At 39.4% G+C, this 26,809-nt stretch overlaps 1 pseudogene; it reads right to left on the bottom strand.

Moving 5' to 3' along the window:
• Positions 1-23,355: 23,355 nt before the first annotated feature.
• On the bottom strand, positions 23,356-26,713 carry LOC143680813 (E3 ubiquitin-protein ligase RNF19B pseudogene; annotated as a pseudogene).
• Positions 26,714-26,809: the final 96 nt, after the last annotated feature.

Genomic DNA, 26,809 nt, shown 5'->3' with positions numbered 1-26,809 from the left:
TCCCTGGCCATTAGAGAAATGCAAATGAAAACCACAATGAGATATCATCTCACACCCACCAGAATGGCCATTATCAACAAAACAGAAAATGACAAGTGCTGGAGAGGATGCGGAGAAAGAGGCACACTTATCCACTGTTGGTGGGAATGTCAAATGGTGCAATCACTGTGGAAGGCAGTTTGGTGGTTCCTCAAAAAGCTGAATATAGAATTGCCATACGACCCAGCAATACCATTGCTGGGTATCTACTCAAAGGACTTAAGGGCAAAGACACAAACGGACATTTGCACACCAATGTTTATAGCAGCGTTATTTACAATTGCAAAGAGATGGAAACAGCCAAAATCTCCATCAACAGAAGAGTGGCTAAACAAACTGTTTTATATACATACCATGGAATATTATGCAGCTTTAAGACAGGATAAACTTATGAAGCATGTAATAACATGGATGGACCTAGAGAACATTATGCTGAGTGAGTCTAGCCAAAAACTAAAGGACAAATACTGTATGGTCCCACTGATGTGACGGACATTCGAGAATAAATTTGGAATATGTCATTGGTAACAGAGTCCAGCAGGAGGTAGAAACAGGGTAAGACAATGGGCAATTGGAGCTGAAGGGATACAGACTGTGCAACAGGACTAGATACAAAAACTCAGAAATGGACAGCACAATAATACCTAATTGTAAAGTAATCATGTTAAAACACTGAATGAAGCTGCACCTGAGCTATAGGTTTTTGTTTTGTTTTGTTTTTACTACTATTACTTTTATTTTTTTCTCTACATTAACATTGTATATCTTTTTTGGTTGTGTTTCTAGTTCTTCTAAACCGATGCAAATGTACTAAGAAATGATGATCATGCATCTATATGATGATGTTAAGAATTACTGATTGCATATGTAGAATGGTATGATTTCTAAATGTTGGGTTAATTTCTTTTTTTTCCGTTAATTAAAAAAAAAAAGAGAAGGGGTAATTGGAGCTGAAGGGATACAAACTGTGCAACAGGACTGGATATAAAAACTCAGAAATGGACAGCACAATACTACCTAATTGTAATGCAAGTATGTTAAAACATTGAATGAAGCTGCATGTGAGGTATAGGTTTTTTTCTTCTATTATTGTTTTAATTCTTATTCTGTTGCCTTTTTATTTCTTTTTCTAAATCGATGCAAATGTACTAAGAAATGATGAATATGCAACTATGTGATGATATTAAGAATTAGTGATTGTACATGTAGAATGGAATGATTTCTAAATGTTTTGTTAATTTTTTTAATTAATAAAAAAATAAAAAATAAAAACGAACACAGAAAAAAAGTGTATGTAGTCAACTGTAGGTTAGATCTACATCTGTATGAAGGAAAGACTTTAAAAGAGAAGCAGAACAAATATATAAATTATATTTTTATCTGTTATCCAACACAACTCTGGTAAATGTGTAAAAGTGAAACAGAACAAAACCTCTACTATGTTTGTTAATATAAAATAACTGTCTAATGCTTTTATTTCTGAAAGTAGCTTCATTTAAAAATCCTTATAAAAATTAGAGCTTAGATTGCAAGCTTTACCTGATATCTTTAAATTCTGAAGTGCTTTACTTTTTATATAGCCTAGTAGTTCCCTGGGACTTTAAGTGTCTGTGTGACACCTGAAACTCAGATTTGGTTCTCCAGTTCTGAAAGCCAGCATGGGTCCAAACAGCAACTGTTTAAAAATAATTGAAAAAGAATGCCTGGTAAAGTATATTGAGTAGATAATAAAAAATTATTGGCAAAGTCCCCCAAAGGAGGAGATAAAGACTATGGAACTATTAAAGCTTACCATCAGGGAATCCCCTGATACTGTGTTAAACTTTAGGGACATCCAAATCAATAGGCCATGCCCTCCATCATGAGGCTTACTCTTGTGAAGCTTATGTAGGTAACATAGAAGCTTAGACTACCTGTAGGCATGCCTAAGAGTTACTTCTGGAAGACCTCTTTTGTTGCTCAGATGTGGCCTCAGTCTCTCTAAGCCCAATTCTACAAGTGAAACCATTGCCATACCCCCTACATGGGACATGACAGCCAGGGATGAAAGTCTTCCTGGTCATGTGGGAGATGACTACCAGGGATGAATCCAGACCTGGCACCATGGGATCAACTATTCCATCCTGACAAAAAGGGGGAAAAGAAGTGTAATGAATAAAGTATCAGTGGCAGAGAGAGTTCAAATAGAGTCAAGAGGTACTCTGGATGTTGCTCTTATGCAAGCTTCAGGTAGACCTTACTGCCTATCATAACTTGCCAACCCCCAACCAGGACCATTCCAGCCAATCCTAAAGAACACCTAGAAATTTATAAGACTCCACAAGGGTTCCAGGAACTAGAGTAACTTTCTAGAAACCTACAACCTCCAGATGGGCCCCTGGTCCAGATAAGTCCTGGAACCTAGTTCAGTCTCTCCAGAACATCAGATAGTTCCATCTCCCTATCCCATATTAATGAAAGACCCTTCTAATATAAAAAATTTAGAATTGCCATAGCCCAAACAACCCCAATGAGAGGTAAGGAAAGATTAAAGGTGATAGTGGAATCATACATAGAAGATAGGTCTTAACATGAATATGAATGCTGAATCATTAAACTGTTATCTCTTTTAGTCTCCAATATTTTAGAGTAGCTAGAAGTAAAAACCTAAAATTGTGAAATTGTAGTCCATGTCAAAATCTGAAATATGTTCTACAACTGATTTTGGTGCTGCGCTTGGAAATTTATAGCTTTTTTGTTTATATGTTGTTGTTCACAAAAAAGAAGGAAAAAAAGTTGATTGTGGTGACAAAAACGTATTTAAGCCTGCTAGCCTCCTATATTCTCGAGCATCTAGAAGGAAAAATATGAGAGGATCATATGGTAGCCCATGACAAACTCTGGGATCTATCCTGTAACCAGTTTTTGAAGAGTGCTTTGAACACTACTGCTTTTTTATTTCTTTGCTTTGTGTATGTGTTATACTATGCAATAAAAAAGTTTTAAAAAGTAATTGAAAAAGATGAAACCCTGATTAAAAATGCGATGAAACTGATCTGGTTAAAACTAAGGTAAATCATTTCTTTATGTATACAGAATAACCTTTGACCAATATTTCATTTCCAAATACTTTTTCCCATTGAGTTGGCTGCCTCTTCATCTTTTTGACAAAGTCTTTTGAGGTGCAGAAGCATTTGATTTTGAGAACTTCTATTTATCTAGTTTTTCTTTCGTTGTTTGTGCTTTGGGTGTAAAGTTTAGGAAGATATTTCCCTACACTTTTTCTAGAAGCTTTTTGGTGCTAGTTCTTATACTTAGGTGTTTGATCCACTTTGAGTTAATTTTTGTATATGGTGTAAGGTAAGGGTCCTCTTTCATTCTTTTGGCTGTTGATATCTAGTTCTCCCATGCCCATTTATTGAAAAGACTATTTTGTCCCAGTTCACCGGATTTAGAGGCCTTGTCAAAAATCAGTTACCATAGATTCTGTGGTCCATTTCTGCACTCTTGATTCTATTCCATTGGTCAATACTTCTACCTTTGTGCCAGTAGCATGGTACTTTGACCACTGTGGATTTATAATAACCTTTAAAGTCAGGAAGTGCTAATTCCTCCACTTTGTTCCTCTTTGTAAAGATGCTTTTAGCTACTCAGGGTCTCTTTCCTTTCCAGATGGATTTGGTAACTAGCTTTTCCAAATCCTCAAGGTAGGCTGTTGGAATTTTGATTGGTACTGCATTGAATTTATAGATCAATTTGGATAGAATTGACATCTTAGCTATATTTAGCCTTCCTAACCATGAGCAGGGAACGTCTTTCCACATATTTAGATCTCCTTTGATTACTTTCAGCAGATCAATTTGGATAGAATTGACATCTTAACTATATTTAGCCTTCCTTTCCATGAGCAGGAAATGTCTTTCCACCTGTTTAGATCTCCTTTGATTACTTCCAGCAGTATAATGTAGCTATCTGTGTACAAATCCTTTACTTCCCTAGTTAAGTTCATTCCTAAGTACTTGATTCTTTTAGTTGCTATTTTGAATGGATTTTTTTCCTTAACTGACTCCTCAATTAGGTCATTGTTTGGGTATGGAAATGTTACTGATTTTTGCACATTAATTTTATATTCTGCCAACTTGCTGAATTAGTTTATTAACTCAAGTTATTTGTTGTAGATTTCTCAGGATTTTCCAAATATAGTACCATGTCATCTGCAAACAATGAAAGTTTTACTTCTTCTTTCCCAATTTGGATGCTTTTCATTCCTTTGTCCTGCCTAATTGCTCTCACTAGAACTTCTAGTACCATGTTAAATAGTAGTGGTGACAGTGGGCATGCTTGTCTCATTCTTCATCTTAGGGAGAAAGCTTTCAGTCTCTTTCCATTGAGTACATGCTGGGTATGGGGTTTTCATATATTCCCTTTATCATATTGAGGAAGTTACCTTTGATTCCTATCTCTTGAATTGTTTTAATCAGAAAAGGATGTTGAATATTCTCAAATGCTTTTTCAGCATCAATAGAGATGATCATGTGATTTTCCCTTTTTGATTTGTTAATGTCCTGTATTACATTAATACATAAAAGACTATAAAACTATAGTCTGAAGTGCATTTATTTATTTATACATTTACTGTGTTCTACCTGCTCTGTGCTTGGCAGTGGAATGCATGGTGGACATTGAAAGCTAGCCTTGAGAGAGATGGGAACATTTCCTAGCAATTACAGTACAATGTAATGGATGCTATGGTAAAACTGGATGCTATGGTAAAAGTACAAGGACTGTAGCAATCCACACAGATGGTTTCTTCATGTAACTGCTAGGATGAGAGCTTCAAAGGTGATTGAGTCTGCCACAATGTAATTGAAAAGGAAAAAAGTGAGAACACAACTCTCAGATTTATGGAAACTGCCTCCTCACTGGAGGAAGACAAGCCAGTTAAGGAAAGGATTCAGATTAAAATGGTTAATGAAGGTGGGCCATGCTACCCAAGTTCAATTCCCAGTGCCTACCCATGCAAAAAAAAAAAAAAAGGCCTTTGTCATTTATATCACAGCCTTGTGTCCTACTGGGGGCATGAGATATTCTGTATACACAGTTACTTCCAAATTAGAAATAATTTAGTTGCAAGTTGAATACTTGTAGAATTCTTTAATATTGATCAAGAACAATGTGTTATTGATATTGTCATTGTTATTGTTATTGTTCTCCCATGCCATTTATTGAAAAGACTATTTTGTTCCAGTTCAGTGGATTTTTTTTCTCAAAAAATAAGTTGATCATAGATTTAGATTCATATTTATTTTTATTCATTCATAGATTTAGATTCGTTATTTATTTTGGGGGGGGGTGCATGGTCCTGGAATCAAACCTGGGTCTCCCACATGGAAAACGAGCATTGTACCACTGAGCCATATGTGCACCCTTCGATTCATAAGTTTTAAAGTCACGAAATGTTAATCCTCCCACTTCATTCTTCTTTCTTAGGATGCTTTTAGCTATTTGGAATCTCTTTCCCTTCAGATGAATTTGGCAACTAGCTTTTCTAAGTCTTCAAAATAAGTTGTTGGAATTTTGATTGGTATTGTGTTGAATCCATACATCAATTTGGGTAGAATTGACATCTTAGCTGTAATTAACTTTCTTATTCATGAGCAGGGAATGTCTTTCCACTTATTTAGATCTCTTTGATTACTTTTAGCTATATTACATAGTTTCCTGTGTATAACTCCTTTATGTCCTTGATGAAGTTCATTCCTAAGGACTTGATTCTTTTAGTTGTTATTTTAATTGGAATGTTTTTCCTTAAGTGACTCCTCACATAGGTCATTTGTTGTGTATACAAATGTCACTGATTTTGCACATTAATTTTTATACCCCGCCACCTTGCTGATTTAGTTTATTAGCTCAAGTAACTGTATTGTAGATTTTGCAGCATTTTCCAAGTATAGTATCATGTCATCTGCAAATGATGAAAGTTTTACTTATTCCTTTCCAATTTGGATGACTTTTGTTTCTTCATTCTGCCTGATTGCTCTATCTAGAACTTCGAATACAATGTTGAATAATAATGGTGACAGCCGGCATCCTTGTCTTATTCCTGACCTTAAAGGTAAAGCTTGCAGTCTCTTTCCATTGAGTACAATGCTAGCTATTGGTGTTTCATATATTCCCTTCTTCATATTGAGAAAGTTACCTTCAATTTCTATCTTTTGAAGGGTTTTTATTAAAAAAAGAATGTAGAATTTTGTCAAATGCTTTTTTTGGCATCAATTGAGATGATCATGTGATTTTTCCCTTTCAAATTTTTAATGTGCTGTATTACATTAGTTGATTTTCTTGTGTTGAACCATCCTTGCATTCCTGGTATAAACCTTACTTGGTCGTGGTGTATAATTCTTTTAATGTGTTGTTGGATTTGATTTGCTAGTATTTTGTTGAGAATTTTGCCATCTATGTTCATTACGGAGATTGGCCTGTAGTTTTCCTTTCTTATAGCATCTTTACCTGGTTTTGGTATTAAAATATTAGCTTCATGAAATGAGTTAGGTAGTGTTTCTTTTTCCTCAATTTTTTTGGAAAATTCTAAGCAGAAGTGTGTTAGTTCTGTTTGAAAGTTTGATCAAATTCCCCAGTGAAGACATATGGCCCTGGGCTTTTCTTTGTAGGAAGATTTCTGATGACTGATTGAATCTCCTTACCTGTGATTGGTTTGTTGTCTTCCTGAGTCAGTGTAACTTATTTGTACATTTCCAAGAATTTGTCCATCTCGTCTAAGTTGTCTAGCTTGTTGGCATATAGTTGTTCATAGTATCCTCTTATGATTTCTTTTATTTCTTCAGAGTCTGTGGTAATGCACCTCTTTCCATTTATGATTATTTTTGCATCTTCTCTCTTTTTTTCATCATCAGTCTTGCTATTGGCCCATCAATTTTATTCATTTTCTCAAAGAACCAAATTTTGGATTTATTGATTCTTTCTATTGTTCTTTGGATTTCTGCTTTTATCTTTGTTATTATCTTCTTCTATTTGCTTTGGGGTTACTTTGCTGCTTTTTCTCAAGAACAATTAAGCCCTTGATTTTTGCTTTTTCTACTTTTATAGTATAGGTATGTAAGGCACAAAATTTCCCTCTCAACACAGCGTTTGTCACATCTCATAAGTTCTGATATGGTCTATTCTCATTTTCATTCATCTCCAGGTAGCTATTGATTTCTCTAGCAACTTCTTATTTGACCCACTGTTCACATATTTGTGAATGTTCTCATTCTTTGGTTGTTATTGAGATCCAACTTAATCCCATTGGGGTCAGGGAAAGTGCATTGAATAATTTCAATGTCTTTAAATTTATAAAGACCTTTTCTCATGTCCCAGTGTTCTGGCTTGCTAGCTGCCAGAATGCAATACACCAGAAATGGAATGGCTTTTTAAAAAGGGGAATTTAATAAGTTAGAAGTTTACAGTTCTCAGACAATGAAAAGGTCCCAATAAAGCAAGTCTATAGCAATATCCAAGCACCCAATCTAAGGCATCCAGGGAAAGATACCTTGATTCAAGAAGGCTGAAGTTCCTCTCAAGTGGAAAGGCACATGGCAAACACAGTCAGGGTTTCTCTCCAGGCTTCCTGCTTCATGAAAATCCCCAGGAGGCATTTTTCTTCTTCATCTACAAAAGTCACTGATGGTGGACTCTCTGCTTTGTGGTTCTGCAGCATTCTGCTAGGGCTTTTTCATGGCTCTAAAAATGGAGTTTCTCCAAAATGCTTCTTCTTTTAAAGGATTAATGGATCAAGTCACAACTCCATGGAAGCTATCTAATCAAAAATTACCACCCACAGTTGGGTGGGCCACATCTCCATGGGAACAATCAAAATGTTCCCAGCCAGCAATATGGAATGAGTATTAAAGGACATGGCTTTTGTGGGGACCACCATAGATTCAAACCAGCACCACCAGCATATGATCTATCCTGGACAATGTTCTATGAGTACTAAAGAAGAATATATAACTTTGTGTTGTGGGGTGTAATGACTTCTATATGTCTGTTAGGTCTAATTCATTTATCAAGTTGTTTAACCTCTATTTCCATTTGATCTTCTGTCTGGTTGCTCTATCTGTAGAGAAGAGTGGTGTATTGAAGTTGAAGTCTCCTACTATTATTGTTGAAACAGCTATCACTCCCTTCAGTCTCACCAATGTCTGTCTCATGTACTTTAGAGTTCCTTGATTGGGAGCATAAACATTTATAACTGCAATTTCTTCTTGGTGAATTGTCCCTTTAATTGCTTTATAGTGTCCTTCTTTGTCTCTATGACATCTTTACATTTAAAGTCTGTTTTGAATGATGTTAATATAGCTATTCATGTTTTATTTTGGTTAAAGCTTTTTCCACTCTTTCACTTTCAATCTATTTGTATCCTTGTGTCTAAGATGAGTCTGTTGTAAGTGGCATGTAGCTGGATTATATTTCTTAATCCATTTTGACACTCTATAACTTTGAGTTGGTAAGTTTAGTCCATTAACCTTCAAGGTTATAACTGAAAAGGCATTTCTTTTCTCTTTTTTTTATTAATTAATGGAAAAAAAGAAAAAAAAGAAATTAACCCAACATTTAGAAATCATACCATTCTACATATGCAATCAGTAATTCTTAACATCATCACATAAATGCATGATCATCGTTTCTTAGTACATTTGCATCAGTTTAGAAGAACTAGCAACACAACAGAGATATAGAATGTTAATATAGATACAAAAAATAAAAGTAATAATAGTAAAAAAAAAAAGACAAACAACCAGACAGACAAAAACAAAAAAAAACAAAAACAAAAAACAAACAAACAAAACAAAAAACCAAAAACCTATAGCTCAGATGCAGCTTCATTCAGTGTTTTAACATGATTACAATTAGGTATTATTGTGCTGTCCATTTTTGAATTTTTGTATCTAGTCCTGTTGCACAGTCTGTATCACTTCAGCTCCAATTGCCCATTATCTTACCCTGTTTCTACCTCCTGCTGGACTCTGTTACCAATGACATATTCCAAGTTTATTCTCTAATGTCGATTCACATCAGTGGGACCATACAACATTTGTCCTTTAGTTTTTGGCTGGACTCACTCAGTATAATGTTCTCTAGGTCCATCCATGTTATTACATGCTTCATAAGTTTATCCTGTCTTAAAGCTGCATAATATTCCATCGTATGTATATACCACAGTTTGTTTAGCCACTCGTCTGTTGATGGACATTTTGGCTGTTTCCATCTCTTTGCAATTGTAAATAACGCTGCTATAAACATTGGTGTGCAAATGTCCGTTTGTGTCTTTGCCCTTAAGTCCTTTGAGTAGATTCCCAGCAATGGTATTGCTGGGTTGTATGGCAATTCTATATTCCGCTTTTTGAGGAACCGCCAAACTGCCTTCCACAGTGATTGCACCATTTGGCATTCCCACCAACAGTGGATGAGTGTGCCTCTTTCTCCGCATCCTCTCCAGCACTTGTCATTTTCTGTTTTGTTGATAATGGCCATTCTGGTGGGTGTGAGATGATATCTCATTGTGGTTTTCATTTGCATTTCTCTAATGGCCAGGGACATTGAGCATCTCTTCATGTGCCTTTTGGCCATTTGTATTTCCTCTTCTGATAGGTGTCTGTTCAAGTCTTTTTCCCATTTTGTAATTGGGTTGGCTGTCTTTTTGTTGTTGAGTTGAACAATCTCTTTATAAATTCTGGATACTAGACCTTTATCTGATATGTCATTTCCAAATATTGTCTCCCATTGTGTAGACTGTCTTTCTACTTTCTTGATGAAGTTCTTTGATGCACAAAAGTGTTTAATTTTGAGGAGCTCCCATTTATTTCTTTCTTTCTTCAGTGCTCTTGCTTTAGTTTAAGGTCCATAAAACTGCCTCCAATTAAGTTTCATAAGATATCTCCCAACATTTTCCTCTAACTGTTTTATGGTCTTAGACCGAATGTTTAGATCTTTGATCCATTTTGAGTTAACTTTTGTATAGGGTGTGAGATATGGGTCTTCTTTCATTCTTTTGCAAATGGATATCCAGTTCACAAGGCACCATTTATTGAAGGGACTGTTCTGTCCCAGGTGAGTTGGCTTGACTGCCTTATCAAAGATCAAATGTCCATAGGTCAGAGGGTCTATATCTGAGCACTCTATTCGATTCCATTGGTCGATTTATCTATCTTTATGCCAGTACCATGCTGTTTTGACCACTGTGGCTTCATAATATGCCTTAAAGTCATGCAGCGTGAGACCTCCAGCTTCGTTTTTTTTCCTCAAGATGTTTTTAGCAATTTGGGGCACCCTGCCTTTCCAGAAAAATTTGCTTATTGGTTTTTCTATTTCTGAAAAATAAGTTGTTGGGATTTTGATTGGTATTGCATTGAATCTGTAAATCAATTTAGGTAGGATTGACATCTTAACTATATTTAGTCTTCCAATCCATGAACACGGTATGCCTTTCCATCTATTTAGGTCTTCTGTGATTTCTTTTAACAGTTTTTTGTAGTTTTCTTTGTATAGGTTTTTTGTCTCTTTAGTTAAATTTATTCCTAGGTATTTTATTCTTTTAGTTGCACTTGTAAATGGGATTCGTTTCTTGATTTCCCCCTCAGTTTGTTCATTACTAGTGTATAGAAATGCTACAGATTTTTGAATGTTGATCTTGTAACCTGCTAATTTGCTGTACTCATTTATTAGCTCTAGTAATTTTGTTGTGGATTTTTCCAGATTTTCGACGTATAGTATCATATCGTCTGCAAACGGTGATAGTTTTACTTCTTCCTTTCCAATTTTTAATGCCTTGTATTTCTTCTTCTTGTCTAATTGCTCTGGCTAGAACCTTCAACACAATGTTGAATAATATGGTGACAGTGGACATCCTTGTCTTGTTCCTGATCTTAGGGGGAAAGTTTTCAATATTTCCCCATTGAGGATGATATTAGCTGTGGGTTTTTCATATATTCCCTCTATCATTTTAAGGAAGTTCCCTTGTATTCCTATCTTTTGGAGTGTTTTCAACAGGAAAGGATGTTGAATCTTGTCAAATGCCTTCTTTGCATCAATTGAGATGATCATGTGATTTTTCTGGTTTGATTTGTTGATATGGTGTATTACATTAATTGATTTTCTTATGTTGAACCATCCTTGCATACCTGAGATGAATCCCACTTGGTCATGATGTATAATTCTTTTAATGTGTTGTTGTATTCGATTTGCTAGAATTTTATTGAGGATTTTTGCATCTATATTCATTAGAGAGATTGGTCTGTAGTTTTCTTTTTTTGTAATATCTTTGCCTGGTTTTGGTATGAGGGTGATGTTGGCTTCATAGAATGAATTAGGCAGTTTTCCCTCCACTTCAATTTTTTTGAAGAGTTTGAGGAGAGTTGGTACTAATTCTTTCTGGAATGTTTGGTAGAATTCACATGTGAAGCCGTCTGGTCCTGGACTTTTCTTTTTAGGAAGCTTTTGAACGACTAATTCAATTTCTTTACTTGTGATTGGTTTGTTGAGGTCATCTATTTCTCCTTGAGTCAAAGTTGGTTGTTCATGTCTTTCCAGGAACCCGTCCATTCCATCTAAATTGTTGTATTTATTAGCGTAAAGTTGTTCATAGTATCCTGTTATTACCTCCTTTATTTCTGTGAGGTCAGTGGTTATGTCTCCTCTTCCATTTCTGATCTTATTTATTTGCATCCTCTCTCTTCTTCTTTTTGTCAATCTTGATAAGGGCCCATCAATCTTATTGATTTTCTCATAGAACCAACTTCTGTCTTATTGATTTTCTCTATTGTTTTCAATTTCATTTATTTCTGCTCTGATCTTTGTTATTTCTTTCCTATTGCTTGCTTTGGGATTAGTTTGCTGTTCTTTCTCCAGTTCTTCCAAGTGGACAGTTAATTCCTGCATTTTTGCCTTTTCTTCTTTTCTGATATAGGCATTTAGGGCAATAAATTTCCTTCGTTGTTTAAGAGTGTGTTGTTGAGCCTCCACGTATTTGTGAATTTCTGGCACTCCGCCTATTATTGATTTCCAACTTCATTCCTTTATGATCCGAGAAAGTGTTGTGTATGATTTCAATCTTTTTAAATTTGTTAAGACTTGCTTTGTGACCCAGCATATGGTCTATCTTTGAGAATGATCCATGAGCACTTGAGAAAAAGGTGCATACTGCTGTTGTGGGATGTAATGTCCTATAAATGTCTGTTAAGTCTAGCTCATTTATAGTAACATTCAGATTCTCTATTTCTTTATTGATTCTCTGTCTAGATGTTCTGCCCATTGATGAGAGTGGGGAATTGAAGTCTCCAACTATTATGGTATTTGTGTCTATTTCCCTTTTCAGTGTTTGCAGTGTATTCCTCACGTAGTTGGGGCATTCTGGTTCGGTGCATAAATATTTATGATTGTCATGTCTTCTTGTTTAATTGTTCCTTTAATCAGTATATAGTGTCCTCCTTTGTCTCTTTTAACTGTTTTACATTTGAAGTCTAATTTGTTGGATATTAGTATAGCCACTCCTGCTCTTTTTTAGTTGTTATTTGCATGAAATATCTTTTCCCAACCTTTCACTTTCAACCTATGTTTATCTTTGGGTCTAAGATGAGTTTCCTGTGGACAGCATATAGAAGGATCCTGTTTTTTAATCCATTTTGCCAGTCTATGTCTTTTGATTGGGGAATTCAGTCCATTACATTTAGTGTTATTAATGTTTGGATCATATTTTCCTCTACCATTTTGCCTTTTGTATTATATATATCGTATCTGACTTTCCTTCTTTCTACACTCTTTTCCATACCTCTCTCTTCTATCTTTTCATATCTGACTCTAGTGCTCCCTTTAGTATTTCTTGCAGAGCTGGTCTCTTGGTCACAAATTCTCTCAGTGACTTTTTGTCTGAGAATGTTTTAATTTCACCCTCATTTTTGAAGGAAAATTTTACTGGATATAGGAGTTTTGGTTGGCAGTTATTCTCTTTTACTAATTTAAATATATCATCCCACTGTCTTCTAGCTTGCATGGTTTCTGGTGAGATATCTACACATAGTCTTATTGGGTTTCCCTTGTATGTGATGGATTGTTTTTCTCTTGCTGCTTTCAAGATCCTCTCTTTCTCTTTGACCTCTGACATTCTAACTAGTAAGTGTCTTGGAGAATGCCTATTTTGGTCTGTTCTCTTTGGGGTGTGCTGCACTTCTTGGATCTGTAATTTTAGGTCTTTCATAAGAGTTGGGAAATTTTCAGTGATAATTTCTTCCATTAGTTTTTCTCCTCCTTTTCCCTTCTCTTCTCCTTCTGGGACACCCACAACACGTATATTTGTGCGGTTCATATTGTCCTTGAGTTCCCTGATACCCTGTTCAAATTTTTCCATTCTTTTCCCGATAGTTTCTGTTTCTTTTTGGAATTCAGATGTTCCATCCTCCAAATCACTAATTCCATCTTCTGTCTCTTTAAATCTATCATTGTAGGTATTCACTGTTTTTTCCAGCTTTTGTACTTTATCCTTCACTTCCGTAAGTTCTGCGATTTGTTTTTTCAGTTTTTCTATTTCTTCTTTTTTTCAGCCCATGTCTTCTTCATGTTTTCCCTCAATTTATCAATTTCGTTTTTGAAGATGTTTTCCATTTCTGTTCGTATATTCAGCATTAGTTGTCTCAGCTCCTGTATCTCATTTAAAGTATTGGTTTGTTCCTTTGACTGGGCCATATTTTCAATTTTCTGAGCGTGATCCGTTATCTTCTGCTGGTGTCTGGGCATTTAGTCAGATTTCCCTGGGTTTTGGACCCAACAGATTCAAAGATTTTTCTGTGAAATCTCTAGGTTCTGTTTTTCTTATCCTGCCCAGTAGGTGGCGCTCATGGCACACGTTTGTGTGTGGGTCCCACCAATAAAAGGTACTGTGGGTCCTTCAACTTTGGAAAACTCTCACCATGGGGGAGGTTCGCCAGCCAAAGCAGCTTGGAAGAGTGCCAGCCAGCCCGGGGGTCCGAACACGGGGAGGGTTTCCAGCCGCCGCAGCCCGGGAGAGCCCCCATCCGAATTTCCTAGTCGGCCCGGGGCGCCAAGCATGGTGAGAGGGTTATAGCCACCGCGGCCTGGGAGAGTGCACCATTCCCAGCCGGACCGGGGAGTCACGTGTTTGGAAGGGATCCCCCCGGTCACCGTTCTCCGCGGCCTGGGGACTTCCAATCCAATTCTCTCAGTTGGTCCGGGGGGCCGTGCATGGTGGGGGCGGCAGCTGCCGTGGCTTGAGGGGATCGGCTGCCCAATTCTGCCATCTGGCCCGGGAAGGAGGAGGGGAGGGACTCCGGCCACTTACCACTCCGCCTGGGGAAGCCCGCGCCCCTCGGCGTTCTCACCGGAGCGGGTTCTCCCAGCCAGTCAGCCATTCCAGGATGGGGTACACTGTCTTTTTTATCTCTGTTGTGGCTCCAGGGGCTGTTCTGTATCGTTTCTACTCCCCTAGTAGCTGTTCTGGAGGAGGAAAGGTGAGGATGGCAAGGCTGTCGAGGACAGTGGCAGAGGAGCCTGTGAAGGCGGAAGAGGGCACGTTGTGGTTGGAGAGCCGCTGGAGTAGGAGGAGAAAGGGAGGGATAAGAGAGTGGATGGAGCGCCGCCGGAGCAGGAGGGAAAAGAGTAGGGCAAGATGGCGGCGGGAGCGCCGCCGGCAGAGAGAGAGAAAGAGGAGGGCTAGATGGCGGTGGGAGCACTGGTGGAGAAAGAGGAAGAGGAGGGCTAGATGGTGGCGGGAGCACCGGTGGAGAAAGAGGAAGAGGAGGGCTAGATGGCGGTGGGAGCGCCGGCGGAGGAGGGGAAAGAGGAAGGCTAGATGTCGGCGGGAGCGCCAGTGGAGAAGAGGGAAGAGGAGGGCTAGATGGCGGCGGGAGTGCCGGTGGAGAAGGGGGAAGGGGAGGGCTAGATGGCAGTGAGAGCGCCGGCGGAGAAGGGGGAAGAGGAGGGCTAGATGGCGGCGGGAGCGCCGCCGGCGGAGAAAGAGGAAGAGGAGGGCTAGATGGTGGCGGGAGCGCCGGTGGAGAAGGGGGAAGAGGACGGCTAGATGGTAGCGGGAGCGGCGGAGGAGAAGTGGAGGGAAGAGGAGGGCTAGATGGCGTTGGGAGCGCTGGCTGAGAAGGGGGAAGAGGAGGGCTAGATGGTGGCGGGAGCGCCAGCGGAGAAGGGGGAAGAGGAGGGCTAGATGGCAGCGGGAGCGCCGGTGGAGAAGGGGGAAGAGGAGGGCTAGATGGCGGCGGGAGTGCCGCCAGTGGAGAAAGAGGAAGAGGAGGGCTAGATGGCGGCGGGAGCACCGCCAGCGGAGAAAGAGTATATTCAGTTTTTTGAGGAACCGTCAAACTGCCTTCCACAGTGGTTGCGCCATTTGACATACCCACCAACAGTGGATAACTGTGCCTCTTTCTCCACATCCTCTCCAGCACCTGTCATTTTCTGTTTTGTTGATAATGGCCATTCTGGTGGGTGTGAGATGATATCTCATTGTGGTTTTGATTTGCATTTCTCTAATGGCCAGGGACATTGAGCATCTCTTCATGTGCCTTTTGGCCATTTGCATTTTCTCTTCTGAGGGGTGTCTGTTCAAGTCTTTTTCCCATTTTGTAATTGGGTTGGCTGTCTTTTTGTTGTTGAGTTGAACAATCTCTTTATAAATTCTGGATACTAGACCTTTATCTGATATGTCATTTCCAAATATTGTCTCCCATTGTGTAGGCTGTCTTTCTACTTTCTTGATGAAGTTCTTTGATGCACAAAAGTGTTTAATTTTGAGGAGCTCCCATTTCTTTCTTTCTTTCCTCAGTGCTCTTGTTTTGGTTTAAGGTCCATAAAACTGCCTCCAATTGTAAGTTTCATAAGATATCTCCCTATATTTTCCTCTAACTGTTTTATGGTCTTAGACCTAATGTTTAGTTCTTTGATCCATTTTGAATTAACTTTTGTATAGGGTGTGAGATACAGGTCCTCTTTCATTCTTTTGCATATGGATATCCAGTTCTAAAGGCACCATTTATTGAAGAGACTGTTCTGTCCCAGGTGAGTTGGCTTGACTGCCTTATCAAAGATCAAATGTCCATAGATAACAGGGTCTATATCTGAGCACTCTATTCGATTCCATTGGTCGATATATCTATCTTTATGCCAGTAGCATGCTGTTTTGACCACTGTGGCTTCATAATATGCATTAAAGTCAGGCAGCGCGAGACCTCCACCTTCGTTTTTTTCCCTCAAGATGTTTTTAGCAATTCAGGGCACCCTGCCCTTCTAGATAAAATTGCTTATTGGTTTTTCTATTTCTGAAAAATAAGTTGTTGTGATTTTGATTGGTATTGCGTTGAATCTGTAAATCAATTTAGGTAGGATTGACATCTTAACATATTTAGTCTTCCAATCCATGAACATGGTATGCCCTTTCATCTATTTAGGTCTTCTGTGATTTCTTTTAACAGTTTTTTGTAGTTTTCTGTTAGGTTTTTTGTCTCTTTAGTTAAATTTATTCCTAGGTATTTTATTCTTTTAGTTGCAATTGTAAATGGAATTCGTTTCTTGATTTCCCCCTCCGCTTGTTCATTGCTAGTGTATAGAAATGCTACAGATTTTTGAATGTTGATCTTGTAACCTGCTAATTTGCTGTACTCATTTATTAGCTCTAGTAGTTTTGTTGTGGATTTTTCCAGGTTTTCGACGTATAATATCATATCGTCTGCAAACAGTGATAGTTTTACTTCTTCCTTTCCAATTTTGATGCCTTGTATTTCTTTTTCTTGTCTAATTGCTCTGGCTAGAACCTCCAACACGATGTTGAATAATAGTGGTGATAATGGACATCCTTGTCCTGTTCCTGATCTTAGGGGGAGAGTTTTCAATTTTTCCCCATTGAGGATGATATTAGCTGTGGGTTTTTCATATATTCCCTCTATCATTTTAAGGAAGTTCCCTTGTATTCTTATCTTTTGAAGTGTTTTCAACAGGAAAGGATGTTGAATCTTGTCAAATGCCTTCTCTGCATCAACTGAGATGATCATGTGATTTTTCTGGTTTGATTTGTTGATATGGTGTATTACATTAATTGATTTTCTTATGTTGAACCACCCTTGCATACCTGGGATGAATCCTACTTGGTCATGATGTATAATTCTTTTAATGTGTTGTTGGATTCAATTTGCTAGAATTTTATTGAGGATTTTTGCATCTATATTCATTAGAGAGATTGGTCTGTAGTTTTCTTTTTTTGTAATATCTTTGCCTGGTTTTAGTATGAGGGTGATGTTGGCTTCATAGAATGAATTAGGTAGCTTTCCCTCCACTTCAATTTTTTTGAAGAGTTTGAGGAGAGTTGGTACTAATTCTTTCTGGAATGTTTGGTAGAATTCACATGTGAAGACGTCTGGTCCTGGACTTTTCTTTTTAGGAAGCTTTTGAATGACTAATTCAATTTCTTTACTTGTGATTGGTTTGTTGAGGTCATCTATTTCTTCTTGAGTCAAAGTTGGTTGTTCATGTCTTTCCAGGAACTCGTCCATTTCATCTAAATTCTTGTATTTATTAGGATAAAGTTGTTCATAGTATCCTGTTATTACCTCCTTTATTTCTGTGAGGTCAGTGGTTATGTCTCCTCTTCCATTTCTGATCTTATTTATTTGCATCCTCTCTCTTCTTTTTGTCAATCTTGCTAAGGGCCCATCAATCTTATTGATTTTCTCACAGAACCACCTTCTGGTCTTATTGATTTTCTCTATTGTTTTCGATTTCATTTTTTCTATTCTAATCTTTATTATTTCTTTCCTTTTACTTGCTTTGGGGTTAGTTTGCTCTTCTTTCTCCCATTCTTCCAAGTGGACAGTTAATTCCTGCATTTTTGCCTTTTCTTCTTTTCTGATATAGGCATTTAGGGCAATAAATTTCCCTCTTAGCACTGCCTTTGCTTGTCCCATAGGTTTTGATATGTTGTGTTTTTGTTTTCATTCGCCTCAAGATATTTACTAATTTCTCTTGCAATTTCTTCCTTAACCCACTCGTTGTTTAAGGGTGTGTTGTTGAGCCTCCACGTATTTGTGAATTTTCTGGTACTCCGCCTATTATTGATTTCCAACTTTATTCCTTTATGTTCCAAGAATGTGTTGTGTATGATTTCAATTCTTTTAAATTTGTTAAGACTTGCTTTGTGACCCAGCATATGGTCTATCTTTGAGAATGATCCATGAGCACTTGAGGAAAAGGTGTATCCGGCTGTTGTGGGATGTAATGGCCTATAAATGTCTGTTAAGTCTAGCTCATTTATAGTAATATTCAGATTCTCTATTTCTTTATTGATCCTCTGTCTAGATGTTGTGTCCATTGATGAGAGTGGTGAATTGAAGTCTCCAACTATTATGGTATATGTGTCTATTTCCCTTTTCAGTGTTTGCAGTGTATTCCTCACATATTTTGGGGCATTCTGGTTCGGTGCATAAATATTTATGATTGTTTTGTCTTCTTGTTTAATTGTTCATTAGTAGATAGTGTCCTTCTTTGTCTCTTTTGACTGTTTTACATTTGAAATCTAACTTGTTGGATATTAGTATAGCTACTCCTGCTATTTTCTGGTTGTTATTTGCATGACATATCTTTTCCCAACCTTTCACTTTCAACCTATGTTTATCTTTGGGTCTAAGATGTGTTTCCTGTGGACAGCATATAGAAGGATCCTGTTTTTTAATCCATTCTGCCAGTCTATGTCTTTTGATTGGGGAATTCAGTCCATTAACATTTAGTGTTATTAATGTTTGGATAATATTTCCTCTACCATTTTGCCTTCTGTATTATATATATAATATCTGATTTTCCTTCTTTTTACACTCTTCTCCATACCTCTCTCTTCTGTCTTTCCATATCTGACTCTAGTGTTCCCTTTAGTATTTCTTGCAGAGCTGTTCTCTTGGTCACAAATTCTCTCAGTGACTTTTTGTCTGAAAATGTTTTAATTTCTCCCTCATTTTTGAAGGACAATTTTACTGGATATAGCAGTCTTGGTTGGCAGTTTTTCTCTTTTAGTAATTTAAATATATCATCCCACTCTCTTCTAGCTTCCATGGTTTCTGCTGAGAAACCTACACATAGTCTTATTGGGTTTCCCTTGTATGTGATGGATTGTTTTTCTCTTGCTGCTTTCAAGATCCTCTCTTTCTCTTTGACCTCTGACATTCTAACTAGTAAGTGTCTTGGAGAACGCCTATTTTGGTCTGTTCTCTTTGGGGTGTGCTGCACTTCTTGGATCTGTAATTTTAGGTCTTTCATAATAGTTGGGAAATTTTCAGTGATAATTTCTTCCATTGGTTTTTCTCCTCCTTTTCCCTTCTCTTCTCCTTCTGGGACACCCACAACACGTATATTTGTGTGGTTCATATTGTCCTTGAGTTCCCTGATACCCTGTTCAAATTTTTCCATTCTTTTCCCTATAGTTTCTGTTTCTTTTTGGAATTCAGATATTCCATCCTCCAATTCACTCATTCTAGCTTCTGTCTCTTTAAATCTACCATTGTAGGTATCCATTGTTTTTTCCATCTTTTCTACTTTGTCCTTCACTCCCATAAGTTCTGTGATTTGTTTTTTCAGACTTTCTATTTCTTTCCTTTGTTCAGCCCATGTCTTCTTCATGTCCTCCCTCAATTTATTGATTTGGTTTTTGAAGAGGTTTTCCATTTCTGTTCGTATATTCAGCATTAGTTGTCTCAGCTCCTGTATCTCATTGAACTGTTGGTTTGTTCCTTTGAATGAGCCATATCTTCCATTTTCTGAGCGTGATCCATTATCTTCTGCTGGCGTCTGGGCAGTTAATCAGATTTCCCTGGGTGTAGGACCCAGCAGGTTGAAAGATTTTTCTGTGAAATCTCTGTGCTCTGTTTTTCTTATCCTGCCCAGTACGTCGCGCTCGTGGCGCTTGTCTGCGCGTCCCACCAGTAAAATATGCTGTGGCTCCTTTAACTTTGGAAAGCTCTCGCTGTAGGGGAGGGTCACCGGCCGAAACAGCTTGGGGGAGTGCCAATCCGAATCTCCCAGCCGGCCCAGGAATCCGCGCGTGGGATGGGTTGCCGGCCTCCGCGGCTTCAGGGAGCGCCTGTCCAAATTTCCCAGCTGGCCCTGGGCGCCAAGTGTGGTGGGGGGGCGCTGGCCACCGTGGCTTGGGGGGGTACCTATCCACCGTTCCCAGCTGGACCGGGAAGCCAAGTGTTTGGAAGGGACCCCGGTCACCGGTCTCCGCGGTTTGGGGGATCTCTGATCCATTCTCCCAGCTGGTCCGGGGGCCCGCCAATGGGGGGGGGGGCGCCAGCTGCCGCGGCTTGAGAGGATTGCCTGTCCAATTCTCCCAGCCGACCCGGGAAGGAGGGAGGGAGGGACTCTGACCGCCTGCTGCCCCGACCTGGGGAAGCGCGCGCCCCTCGGTGATCTCACCGCAGCGGGTTCTCCCAGCCAGTCAGCCATTCCAGAATGGGGTACGCTGTCTTCTTCGTCTCTGTCATGGCTCCGGGAGCTGTTCTGTATTGTTTCTACTTCCCTAGTAGCTCTTCTGGAGGAGGAACTAAAACCCGCGCGTCTTACTAAGCTGCCATCTTCTCCGGAAGTCTGATGACCCTTTCTTTACTCCCACATCTCTTGGACCCAGAGTATGTGTCAAGGAGTGAATAAGAAATTGTCCATTTTCTCATCAAATGACAAGATATGGTGCACTTGGAATGGACAAGCTATATTCAAGTACCAAGTAAGTGGAATATGCTCAGACATGTCATGAACATAGGAGTTAGAAACAAATAAAAGATAGAATGACACAGTCTTGTTGGGGAGGTAGGCACATCATCAGGAGAGTTCATCTATCAGTGCTACAGGTGCTGGTGTTGAGGGGAATGTCAGTCCAAGAATATTTTTGGTTCCTCAGCAAAAAAATTCCCCAGAATCCTGAGTCAGGATTGATAGCACACATTATATTGCACATTTTTGTATCACTTCCAATAAGATCTAAATTCTGTGAGGTTAGGAATTTTGTATATTTTACCACTCAGTCCCCAGAAAAATCCAGGTTCTGGTATGTTGAAGACCTTCAATAAAATATTAGCAACTAAAGCACTGTTTTATGTATGATAGAATAAATTCATTTATATTGAAAATACTCCTCCTATATGCTACATCTGTGCCATTGATTCCTGAATATTTGTGTCATGTTCTCCTTGAAGATCACAGGGATGCTATGGACCCTCTCACTAGTTATCTGAATATGCAAACAGAAACAGACATGCTATATCCACCTCAGGTGCTATGTTCACCCCTTGCATTCTCTAGCTCCATCTATTAGGATTTCACAGACCTCAGGTTTATAATGAATTTTCAGGGAAGGAAAGGGAAATTAATTGCTCTGAAGAAGGGTCAGAACTCATCCTGCAGCTCCTGCCCTTTCCCTAGCCAGCTTGCTCAAGGTCTGACTTCCAAGATGGGCATTCTCCTTAGGGAGCTGTTTTTTTCTCTCAGGCTTTTCTATATTGTATCATTTAATCCAGACATAGAATGGGGTTTTATGGGGGAAACTTAAGAAATATATCAATAAATGTCAGTGCCATTGAAATGCCTTAATTAGTAAATGTACCCCTTGGCTGTTCTAGGGCATTTTGATAAAGTACACTCCCCACATCTACAATGATTTTCCATCTGCTCACCTAGACAGCTCTATGTTCTGTGACAACATATTCTTTTCTTTTTGAATGATAAGTATCCATTTACCACTTGCATACGTTTCTTTCCACTGACCCATCCAACAAGGATTGGTAACCAGACATGCACTCCTCCTCCTTCAGTTTCAGGCCCTAATAAATTTGCCTATGAGCACCCCATCTTTGTGACTTCCTGGCCTCAGAGGAACCTAGAATTTCCTTTTCTTCAGCATTTTGTTGCTCATCTACATAGTCTTTCCTCTAGCCACCCCTTTAACTTAATCTATTCTTTTTCATTCATTTGCTTCATACAGGCCTCTATGTTCTTCTGTGTTTTTAAAACAGAAGATAATGGTAAAGTGCCATTTTTCTCATTTGGCAGGCTTAAGAAGAAGTAATTTAAGGGGTATTCTGATGTCATCTAAGAAAGAAGAAGTTCACATCTTAAGACCAGAACTTATGAAAAACAGCTAATTCTAACACTTAGGGGCCCTTGCACTTCATTGTTTCCTCTTGTCTCATATGGTTTTCCCACAGATATCAACATGGTTCTCTTCCTCACTTCATTCAGGTCTCTAATAAAATATACCTTCACCAAAGAAACCTATACCACCTGTCTAAAGTAGTCCTTTCCCTGTTTTTCTTGAATGCACTTATCCTCAGCCAGATTATATATCTAATAGTCTCCCCCCACTAGAATTTAAGTTCTAGGGGGACAAGAATTTTGTCCCTACTATGGAAACATAGTAGGACTATCTAAAATGAAAAAATGCTATGTGCAAAGATTCCACTTTCTCCTTTTCTAAGCTGAGAACCAGTGTTTTCAATGCATTACTCATTATCTTCTCCAGGTGACTGAGGACTGTATTAGCTAGGGTTCTCAGAATCAGCAGGAAATATCCATAGATATAAAACTTATAAAAGTGTCTCATGTAACCTTGGGAATGTAAAGTCCAAGGTCTGTAGAGCAGGCCACAAGCAGGTAACTCCAATGAAGGTCCTCAATGAACTTTCAGGAAAGGCTGGCTGGCAACCATGGGAATGTAAGGGTCCAAGGCCTATAGGGCAGGCTGCAAGCTGGTAACTCTGATGAAGTTCCTCAACAAACTCTTAGGAGAGGCTGGCTGGACAACCATAGGAATGGAAGAGTCCAAAATCTGTAGGGCAGGTTGTGAAGCTGATGACTCCAATAATGGGTCTTGGCGAACTCCCCAGGAGAGGCTCACCAGCTGAAGCAGAAAGAGAAACTGTTTCTTCTGAATCCCCCTTAAAAGCCTTTTTAAGGCTACAATGTGCATCACACATTGTAGAAGACACTCCCCTTAGCTGATTAAAAATGCAATCAGCTGTGGATACAGCTGACGTAATTATGATTTAAGGCCATGAAATGTCCTCATAACAATAGACAGGCCAGCACTTGCCTAACCAGACAAATGGGTACCACCACCTAGTCAAGTTGACACATGAACCCAACCTTGAAAAGGATGAACCATTTCATCTGAGAGATACAAGGGCAGTGTTGCAAAGTGTTAGAATTAGCTGTTTTTCATAGGTTCTGGTCTCAAGATGTGAACTTCTTTCTTAGATGACATTAGAATCTCCCTTAAATTACTTCTTAATCCTGCAAGATGAGAAAAATGGCACTTTACCAAAAACATTGTCAGTATATCATTTCATTTAACTGTAATCCCATAATTAGAGTATTATCCCCACTTTGGCTATGTGAAAACAGATTTAGAGATTAAGTCCCCAAGTCTGACAACAGTAAATGCTGGAACCTAGATAAGAGTAGAAGTTTGGCTATAAACTCTAGTCTGTCCATCGGACTTCTTTGATTGTATCCAAGTTAATTGTTCCCTTGATAAGGCTTCAAGTTAATTTGCATTTCAGAGATCTCCAGACTGTCTGCCTCTTTTTTCCAAAGAGGTTCCATTTGATATAAAGAAACCCTCTAGGCCATTTTCTTTCAGAGACCCTAAGTTCACTAACAGTATTTTCTATCCCAGCTACAGGCAGCCCAAGCCTGGCTGCAGTGTCCAACAGGTAAGAATCTTCCAAATTGGCTGTCATCCAGACACAGCATCCTTACTGTAAACGCAGGCCAGAGAGACAGATCAGGTGCATGTATGAAAGGAAATAGAAAGAAGACTAGTCCCCAGCAAAACGATATTTCCAATTCTTCCTCTGGGCCCAAGCCTAAGATGATAAAGAAGTTGGCACTGGAAGCTCCTTAAATACATTCTGAGAGTTGAGGAAATTAGGGGCATGAGAGTGAAATAGACTTAGACAGCCACAAAGTAAGTTACTACCAGACTTGGAATCTTACATTAGGTCTCATGAATTCTATTGTTTAATTTTCCTGCCATGCTACGTATGATTTTTCATTTCTGAGGACACTATCCTAGGCTGAGAAAAAATCTAGGTAGTACTAATGTGGCTTGATAATGATGAATTTATAAGATCAGGAAAAAATATGCTCAGAGATTTTGATGTGTCTTCTCTCCCCTTTCACTATAAGTTTCAGTCAGGTTCCTTAGTCTTTCTTACTTAAACTAGAGTGAGAAAATGTTGAGAAAGCTAAGAAACTGAGAAAGCTCTTTGAACTGAGAAAACTTTTTGAAACAGGAAGAGTGTACATCAGAACACAGCAAAAGCCTAAGATTTTGCTTGATGATTATGCAGAATTAGTACATTTTGCTCTCTAATAAGAATACTTTTGTTCCCTAATCTGTAACATCCACTGGAGTCTCTCTGAAGAGTTTCCTGAGACCACCACCTCTTCCCTTCTCTGTAGCACATGACTATAAGTGATCACTATGCAGAAAAGGGTTAATAATGCTTTAAAAGGAAAACTGCATAGCTGTCTCTACAGGGCAAATAGGTCCTCTTTAAAGCCCAACTTCCCCATCTGGTTGACTCAACTAATAATTCTTCAGTCTAACTATAAGGCCCAAAGCCATGATTAGTTTGCATCTTTGCATACTGGAAGGTGCCATTGTTCCAAGATGGCTTTCAACTGTAGAGACTGTCAAAGACATAGCATTCTGTTTGGATCAAACACAAGGAAAATGAGATAGGTTGAATTACGACAGAAATCTTTATCAAAATGTATTCTTCAGTGATGTGTTAGCATTCATACAATATGCACACATACACTCTGACACATCTTACAGATCACCACCATCAGTTTATCCCTGATTTAAAACTAAAATGGGGGAGGGGATTATAGGGGTGGGACTAAGAGCAAAATCTCCATATTTTATCTGGTAAGAAATGGCAAATTTCTCAGAATTTTACTTGGAAAAACCTGTGACCAGAGACTCTTTGAAATAAAATACATACCCCTTCCCTTAAAAAAGAGATTTGAAATGAGGTGAGTTACAGGTATGTTTCTCAGAACAGTAGCATTCAATCCACATGATACTCAGGCTGCTGTACCTTCTTGCTTCAAGACAATCTGATCCTCAGTGGGGAAGAGGTTCACAAGGGCTCTTGAGCACTATGCACTTTGGGCTCTGGGAGTGGAGGGATTAAGAGGGAGCTGGGTGACCCACACTTATTGAGATATCTGGCATACCATCTTACTGCCTATCAGAACTTTCCAGTTCACTACAGATGATCTCAGGCTGGGCCAGGCTGATGTTCCAAGGTTTCCTGGCCAGGCAGTCCTTTTGCTCATGGCTTTGGTGTTTGAAAGGGGATTCCCCTCACTACTGCTGTCATCACCACCTCCTTTAGCTTCCTCATTTTCTGCCATCGGAGCATGAACATGGGGTGAACTGCTTCCACTCACCAGCTGATAGTGGCTTGGTTTGGCTTCAGTGTCCACTTGAATTTCCATGCTGTTCCTTGCTCTGTGCTGTGGCATGTAAGAACTGATCATGTATCTAGCCATGACATATGCTTCCATTGTCACTAACCATAACAATATCAGCTATCCTTTGGGACATCAGCTTGGACTTCTAACCTGTTGTTTTCTTGCCCCTGGACAGAATTACCCACTCAGTGTGCTTGAAATAGCTGCAAAGCTGATTGTTTCATTGTAGGAACCTGTATGACAGGAGTTCATCTGGAGGGCTCCACCAGTGCTGCATACATGTGCTTGCCAGGTATCTACCACTATGATTGGACCATTATCTTCATCAAATCCAATTTTCACCCCCTTTCCATTGGCTGTGCTAGCTCCACAGCCTCCTCCAGGACAGAGGGAAATGGTCACTACCCTATAGATGTATGCCAGCTTAATGGGGATGCCAGGACAAGCACAAACTACAGAAATAAAGGGATGACATGCCCAACAAAGTTACTCCACCTGTGATGGAGTAAAATTCCTCCTATTTTGGTAGGTCTTCCTCCCCTCACATTTGCTAAGAATCTTCCTGCCAATTCAAACAGGAATGTCAATGACCAGGGCAGGAAAGAGATGCCAGCCATGAGGGAGAGCCCCTGCTAGAGTACCAATCAATAAGCCCAGAAGCCGAAGAATTTTCTTCTTAGGGCTCCCAGGCTTCTTGTCCAGAAGGTACAGCAAGCTGGGCTGAGGTATGTCAAGTCTGAGATTTCTTTTAGACAAAGCCAACAAAATCCACAGCCTCCCTCATTCATCTTAGTGATGCCAATGCTGCATCATGGGCAAGCTTGATGTCATCTGGCCCAGATTCTTGCTTCTAAGACCTGAAGGGCACTTTGGTCCTATACTTGCAAACTCTCTGGCCCCTGCTAAATGGCCATATTGCAGGTCTGTTTCAAGGGCAGGTCTGCTTGCAGTGGTCACAGAACTCAGTCTGTCTGCCCTTCCCCTCACAGGTCAGCCTTGGACAGCTGGCATAGCCACAGGCAATGACAGCATCCACACAGGCTGGCCGACCAGTGGCATCAGGGTCAGAGACCAGGTAGCTGTGAAGTGGGAACTCCTGGTCTTCCTGTAAGAGCACAGGGTGGGTGAGCAGCAGGGAGGTGACTGCAAGTGGAGCTCCTTGTTACTCTTGGGGTGGCTGGTGGGCACCAGCTAGGGCTGGTCTCTGGAGTCAGGTAGAGACAGAGGCACTCCTGGCACCTATGCATAGGCAGCTGAT

This window comes from Tamandua tetradactyla, chromosome 1 (genome assembly GCF_023851605.1).
Source record: "Tamandua tetradactyla isolate mTamTet1 chromosome 1, mTamTet1.pri, whole genome shotgun sequence".
NCBI lineage: Eukaryota > Metazoa > Chordata > Mammalia > Pilosa > Myrmecophagidae > Tamandua > Tamandua tetradactyla.
The sequence above is the reverse complement of the archived record's forward strand: the minus strand, read 5'-3'. Positions and strand labels throughout refer to the sequence as shown.